General features: G+C 42.4%; 1 long non-coding RNA gene across 1 annotated transcript in view; it reads right to left on the reverse strand.

Annotated features, from left to right (window-relative positions):
- Positions 1-6,366, reverse strand: part of LOC141771947 (uncharacterized) — a 313,743-nt gene extending 307,377 nt beyond the window's left edge. The window contains exon 1 of the long non-coding RNA XR_012594803.1: positions 6,088-6,366. This is a non-coding gene — a long non-coding RNA (uncharacterized LOC141771947). The remainder of the gene's footprint in view (positions 1-6,087) is intronic.
- Positions 6,367-7,426: the final 1,060 nt, after the last annotated feature.

Genomic DNA, 7,426 nt, shown 5'->3' on the forward strand with positions numbered 1-7,426 from the left:
TGGAAATGGCTCAGATGTTGAGTATCAAACTGTATGTTATATACTTCATGTATAGTTTGATACACAGCACAATAAGCCGTTTTCTTCACAAGACATCTTTTGTAGAGTGACACGAGATTGCCTGAAATTCACCTCATCTTTAACAATGCAATAATGTCTTGCATACTGTAGCTTTCCAGTTATTTTGAATGTATTTATTTCAATTTGTTGATTTATTATTAAGGGGACTGTTTGTAAGAATCAGAAATTGCTTGTTAACAGCGACACACTGTGGCCGTTAAGTCAACGAAAGTCAGCGTCCTGTTGCTCACACTCGCGCTCGCTCTACATAGACATGAACGAGCATCGCTCAAAATAGTGTGGCGACACACGTCAGCTAAAACCACAATATCACTCTATATTTCAGCTGCTTGGCAGTAATGTTAGCTGACCAGACAAAGGTCTCTCCATGAATCACTGCTGATCCTAGTGTTGTCCTGCTTCAGCCTCCCGACCGCGGCCGGAGGGAACAGGGGAGGCACCGGAGTTTTGGTCGGAGATGATAACGTCTCTCTCTGCGGAGCCCCGTCACTTCACAAGGCACGGGAAACCTCTGTTGGTCTGGAGGAGCTGCAGCAGTTATTTCTGCACAAACGTCCACTGTACATTCACTAGATATTCTCAGAGCTAAACTAACTCTTCTGCAGTGTGGAGTGTGCGCGCATGCACGTGAGAGTGGAGCGAAAGAGCGAGAACGAGCACAGTGTGTGAGTGAAGGCAGGCAGACAGAGGAGCAGAGTACAGCAGAAACTCCGGCCCTGGAGACCAAAGCTACGGTCTCCCCCGCGTCCTCCGACCGCGGCCAACACTGTTTAACAGACGGGCTGAACAGCGTAGCAACACGCGAGCGCGCATGGGACACCGACCCGGATTGATTTATACGTGTAAGACGTTACAAACAGTCCCTTTAAATTATTGTTGTGATTTTGCTCGGCATTTACCACACAAAGCTACCGTGAGCTCTGCTCAAAATATTTAGAACAGAGTTTCATCTCCACGCACTTTAACATTCTCTATAATCACTTAAACATGAGACATAGAGAGAGAGCAGCTGCACGCTACCAATGTTAACATGAGTAAGGCCGTCCGTCAGGGAGCCACAGACACACTGGTGCTGCTGTGAAGAGATTGACAGAGCTGCTAGAGCCTCACATGTTTAGTCATGAGTTAGCCAAGGGCCAGAGAGATCCCAGAGGCAGTGATACACCCCAAAGGGACTAATTTAAAGCAGCAGCCCTCGTATGATATGTACACATCACAGCCAGCCTCGCTGTCAGAGGCCTCGCTGAGGGATCAGGACCTAGGATTAAGGCTGCTGCGTGGCTGAAGCTGAAATAGATACAGTGGAGACAAAGTGATCCGTTTTCATTCAGTCTCAGTGAGCATTGTGATGTTGAGTTGAATTTGTAAGATTCTAATAAGAAATCCTCTTTGTTGACAACAGAAAATGATCTCTTGACAACAAAGCAGGTGTGGGCCAGCTCTGGTCAGCACCCCGGCAAATGAAGTGATCTAATCCTAGACTCTGTGACCCTCTGACCCTCTTCCCACCTGGCAGCATACTGATGGCATCATTCAGCCCATTACCCAGCGCCGGCCCTCAACTATTTGGTCCAAATAAAAACAATATTAAAGAAACGTAGTTAGCGTGACGTCACCCACTGGTTTGTGGACTGCCATTTGAAGATCTTGGTACTGTATTTGGTCAACACAGGCTAACGCGGAGTTAAAGGTCCCATATTGTCATGTCTTTACATTATAAAGCAGGTTTAAGTGATTTATATAAATACTGTTAAATTATCAAAACGCCCAATATATTTCTGTCCATTTGTGATGTCACAAATATACAATAAATACACGGTTTTAAGCATAAACATTCTAAATGTGTCCCAGTTTATTTCCTGTTGCTGTGGATGTAAATAACATCAGCTGACAGGAAGTAAACATGGACCCAAGCTGTTGCCTAGCAACGCAATTCCAATGCAATTCTGTTGAAATGCACTAAAACTGAGCTTTCAGAAAGAGGGTTAATACAGGTATATTCAGGCAGATAGTATGAGAAAAATAAAGTGTTTTTTTTAAATAACAGCATATAAACATGTTCTAGTAGAAACACAAAATACAAGTATGAACCTGAAAATGAGCACAATATGGGACTTTTAAAATAGTATTTAAAATAAAACAAAATAGCAGCATACTGCCAATGCCACGGCTTGACTCAGCCATGAAGCTGAAAGGGGACGTATGATGAAAAATTCCCTTTGTCAGTGTTTGGTCTCATCCATCTGGGTATCTGGAGTTCCTACCAACCCTCAAACTGTGAAATAAGACAACCAGTCAGTTTGTTTGTGGGCTGTTTAGATCAGAAAACATGTGATTCAACAAGCCAATCGGAGGTGGCTCCCCTTCCTATGTCACATAAATACAGGCTCTTTATATATACAACACGTTCTCATCCCAACTCGTCACTATACGACCGCTTTGTCAAGCCCCTCAGCGTCACTTTAGGATTATACAATAAAACCACTATAGTCAGGTTTAGGACAGATCTACATGGTTGGACTTAAAACTACGACAAACGTTGTGAACACGGGACACGAATGAACGGACCCATCCATCTCCCATCCCACCCGCCCGCCCTTAGTTTGTCTTTTCACTCTTTAAAGGTCCCATATCGTGCTCATTTTCAGGTTCATACTTGTATTTTGTGTTATTACAAGAACATGTTTACATGCTGTAATGTTAAAATAAACCCTTTATTTTCCTCATACTGTCTGCCTGAATATACCTGTATTTACCCTCTGTCTGAAACGCTCCATTTTAGTGCATTTCAACAGAATTGCAACGGAATTGGTCCATGTTTACTTCCTGTCAGCTGATGTTATTTACATAGGCCTACACTGCGACAGGAAATAAACTGGGACACATTTAGAATGTTTACATTTAAAATCCTGTAATGGTCCAAATATTGTAGATTTGTGACATCACAAATGGCTTGTTTCAAATGCTCAATTTCTGAATACGGGCTGTGTGTATTTCTCCATATATTGAGCATTTTGATAGTTAAACAATATTTATATAGCACTTAAACCTGCTTTATAATATAAAAGACATGAAAATCTCCCTTTTTACAATATGGGACCTTTAAACTATCTCACCACAGTCACATGTTTTATGACCAAATACCTTCAAAACAAAGGGCATTCCCATCAGCCTCAGCTGGACTTAGAGTTTAGTGCTAATTAGCAAATGTTGCCATGCTAACAAGATAAAGAAAGAAGGTTAGCATGGTAAACATTACTGTGTATCTGTTTAATGTCAGCATGTTAGCATTATCATTGTTAGCAGGTTAGCATGCTGATGTTAGCATTTAGCTCATAGCTCCACTGTGACTACCACAGCTTCACAGAGCCGCTAACATGGCCCTTGTTAGACATTTGGGAGGGATTTTTCCTTCATTCAAAGGTTTCAATAAGGTATGGAAATCTGAAACACTGTGCTCTGTTTCAATTTCACTGTTTTGTTCTGTTTTGTGTAGTTAGTGTCGTTAGGATGCACAAACAACTGAGATTTGGGAGTGAGATCATCACCACAATCAGTTTAGGCCTAGTGTTTAGTGAACCGGGCTTCAGAAACAAAGTTATGCACATGAACACATGATTGCTGCAGCTCAGATGGTAATATAAGTTATCAAAAATAATGGTCAGGACATAGCAACAGAGAAGGTGAGGCAAATGTCTATTTCATGGATGTTATGAAGCAGTAACGTGCACAGCAATATTTAATTATCAGAAGGTAATGGATGGTGTGTAGACCATCACAGATGAATTATTAGGATATGAGATGCTTCTTTACAGAATACCACTGTTAGTCTTTGGTTCATCAACTTTTCAGACTATTTCAGGAGGTTTTAGCATCAGTGTTACATATCTGGAACGGAACGTTTAATATTCTGAAAGAACAAGGAACAGCTTGTGTTGAAATGAGCCAAATGTTCATAACGTCGTGTTTCAAATGGTCCGTGTTGTCTCGGCTCTCGAGGTCCTCGTGTTCAAACACACATCGGTGTTGATGAGAGTTTCTTCAGCCTCCTCGTGATGACCTTTTATGGAGGTAGCAGACAGACGAGCCATCGGCTGGCAGAAAGGCCCCGTTGTGGTGATTTTCCATAACAAACAATATGGTATTATTAATAGTGCTCCCATATGGTGTCATCCAGGATGCCTGGATCTGTGTGTGTGAGAGAGAGAGAGAGAGAGAGAGAGGGGGAGGGACAGAGAGAGAGAGAGAGAGAGAGAGACAGACAGATAGAGAGAGAGACAGAGAGAAAGAGAGAGAGAGAGAGAGAGAGGGACAGAGAGAGAGAGAGAGAGAGAGAGAGAGAGAGAGAGAGAGCACACAGACAGACAGAGAGAGAGTCAGTGAGAGAGAGAGAGAGAGAGAGAGAGAAAGAGAGTGATCAGGAACCCTTTTCAGGCTTCATTCACCGAGGGAGCCACGAGCCAGGCGAGTGCCAGAGAGAAGGAACATCTTTAAATATAAGAACACTGTTGGGCACTTTAAGCTGTATTATTTAGGGAAAATAAACAGAAATAAAATGAATCTTGGATCAAAACACGTGTTCCGTGAATGTGTGATTGTGTGTGATACAGCTGTAGCTCAGTCAGTAGCAGAGATACTTGTGCATACTCACCGCGGGTTGTTTTTCTCTCCTCCGCGGTGAACAATGAGTTCAGAGTCCAGAGTCCTGTCGAACTGAAGTGAATGGAGGCTGCGTTTAACGACAGGAAGCTCACTATTTAAAACACTTCCACATAAACGGTCTCACGCCTGCTCAGGCACGCCACAGCCTCGTCCGTGCCAGTAATATTCACGGGGAAGCGTTTTAAATAGTGATGTTCTAGTGAAGATGGATGTGTGGGGAAGTAGTGAGCATCCGACTGGATCAATGACACTTCTTATGGATTATTATTATTCAGCACCAGTTGTGTGAGAGTTTGTAAACGGATGTCTCCATATAGTTTTGCTGTTGATAAATCAGGTCATCAAGACCTTTTCTCTGTTTTTGGATTCTCTGTTCACCGTGGAGGCCTGAGAGAAAAACTATTTAAGAATTCATGTTAGTAATTCAAATACAAATGATCATTTTGGGGGTGAAGTGTTCCTCTAAGGTGTTATATAATATAATATATGGTAAAGACTTAATGAGCTGTAACTAATGACATCACTAACAGTTAATAAATTGTTATGAAAAATCCCTTTGCCTGGTATTTATTCAATTTATTATTCATGTTATGTAGCATTTATAAGCAGTACATAAACAATGAATACATGAATAACACACTATAACGTGGCTGTATGTACAAGTGTTTATTAATGTATTAGTCAATGACTATAACTCCTCCAGATAATGACATTATAGTAAAACCTCTTAGTATTAAACATGTCAGAAACCATGCAGTTATAAATGATAATACATACTAAAGGCTCTCTCCCTGTATAATAAGCCTTTGTGTCGGCTGTTAGAAATGGTATTAAATCCTAAATAAGGGCTCGTTAGATCGAGTTTTAATAAGACACCAAGTGTGCAGGTCCAAATTATTAATCAATGCACAAGTTCTCAATCCACCGGATGAACGTCCCTGATGGAGTAAAGAGCTATAAAGACTAATCAGCATGCCTGCTGGAGGAGGATAGACACCAGCCAGAGAGATCTTTCACAACCTGGCAACCCATAAGTTGTTCCTGTTAAAGGGACTGTTTGTAACTTCTTACACGTATAAATCAATCTGGGTCGGTGTCCCATGCGCGCTCGCGTGTGGCTACGCTGTTCAGACAAGACTCCAGCACAAACTACACGGAAGCACCAAAACCGCAATCTCACTTCTATCTAGTGAAGCCCGTCTGTTAAACAGTGTTGGCCGCGGTCAGAGGACGCGGTGGAGACCGTAGCTTTGGTCTCCAGGACCGGAGTCTCTGCTGTACTCTGCTCCTCTGCTCCTCTGCCTGCCTGCCTTCACTCACACACCTCGCTCGTTCTCACTCCACTCTCACGTGCATGCGCGCACACTACACACTGCAGAAGAATTAGTTTAGCTCTTAGAATATCTAGTGGACGTTTGTGCAGAAATAACTGCTGCAGCTCCTCCAGACCTACAGAGGTTTCCCGTGTCTTGTGAAGTGACGGGGCTCCGCAGAGAGAAACGTTATCGTCTCCGACCAAACTCCGGTGTCTCCCCTGTTCCCTCCGGCCACGGTCGGGAGGCTGAGGCAGGAAAAGCCAACACTAGGATCAACATTGATTCATGGAGAGACCTTCGTCTGGTCAGCTAACATTACTGCCAAGCAGCTGAAATATAGAGTGATATTGTGCTTTTAGCTGACGTGTGTCGCCTCACTGTTTTGAGTAACGCTCGTTCATGTCTACGTAGAGGCAACAGGACGCTGACTTTCGTTGATTTAATGACCACAGGTGTCGCTGTTAACAAGCAATTTCTGATTCTTACAAACAGTCCCTTTAAAGCTTCAAACTGATCTATAAAGTAGTAGCATATAAGCAGAGCTGCAGCTGGGAACTGTAAAAGCCCCCTGTGAGGTACAAGTTCCCCCTGGCTGGGTACTGCTGACCTGAAACGACCCTATCCAGGACACGAGCCTCCGTCTGTCGACCAGCGTGCACGGTGATTTATTAACGTGGTGCTTTAGTACTCAGAAACGTGACAGTCTTGTAGATACGATCAGGGGGGAAAGTCCATGACCACAGAGGCTTACAGCTCCGAAGCGTCTTTATTTGGCAGGCAGAGGAAATCAGATGATGATAAGAATGTAGATTCTCTTGTAGATGAAGTTCCTGGAAATGACACTTTATCTGTTTAGTTTATCATTAAGAGCCTGTACTGCTAGATTTAGCAGGAAAGCATAATCTCTCAATCATATGCAAAAAAAACTGAAAACAAAATCTGCATTAAAACACTTAAACAAAATAAATATGTATTTTATATGATTATTAAGTTCTTTTGTAAGGTAAAACGCTCAATATACAGAGAAATACACACAGCCCGTATTAAGAAATTGTGCGTTTGAAACAAGCCGTTAGGATTTCTGTCCATTTGTGATGTCACAAATCTACAATATTTAGACCATTACACGGTTTTAAACATAAACATTCTAAATGTGTCCCAGTTTATTTCCTATCGCAGTGTATGTAAATAACATCAGCTGACAGGAAGTTAACATGGACCATGTTAACCAGGAAAATTACAGCATGTAAACATGTTCTAGTACAGCCATTCTCGATCTGTGGATCCTGCTTCAGAAGACATAGCTCTCTCCACTGTGTTGGAAAATGAACTGATGGAACTATCATCAGACAGCAGCCTGAAGCTTC

The sequence above is a fragment of the Sebastes fasciatus genome, chromosome 8 (assembly GCF_043250625.1).
Source record: "Sebastes fasciatus isolate fSebFas1 chromosome 8, fSebFas1.pri, whole genome shotgun sequence".
NCBI classification, from domain to species: Eukaryota; Metazoa; Chordata; class Actinopteri; order Perciformes; family Sebastidae; genus Sebastes; species Sebastes fasciatus.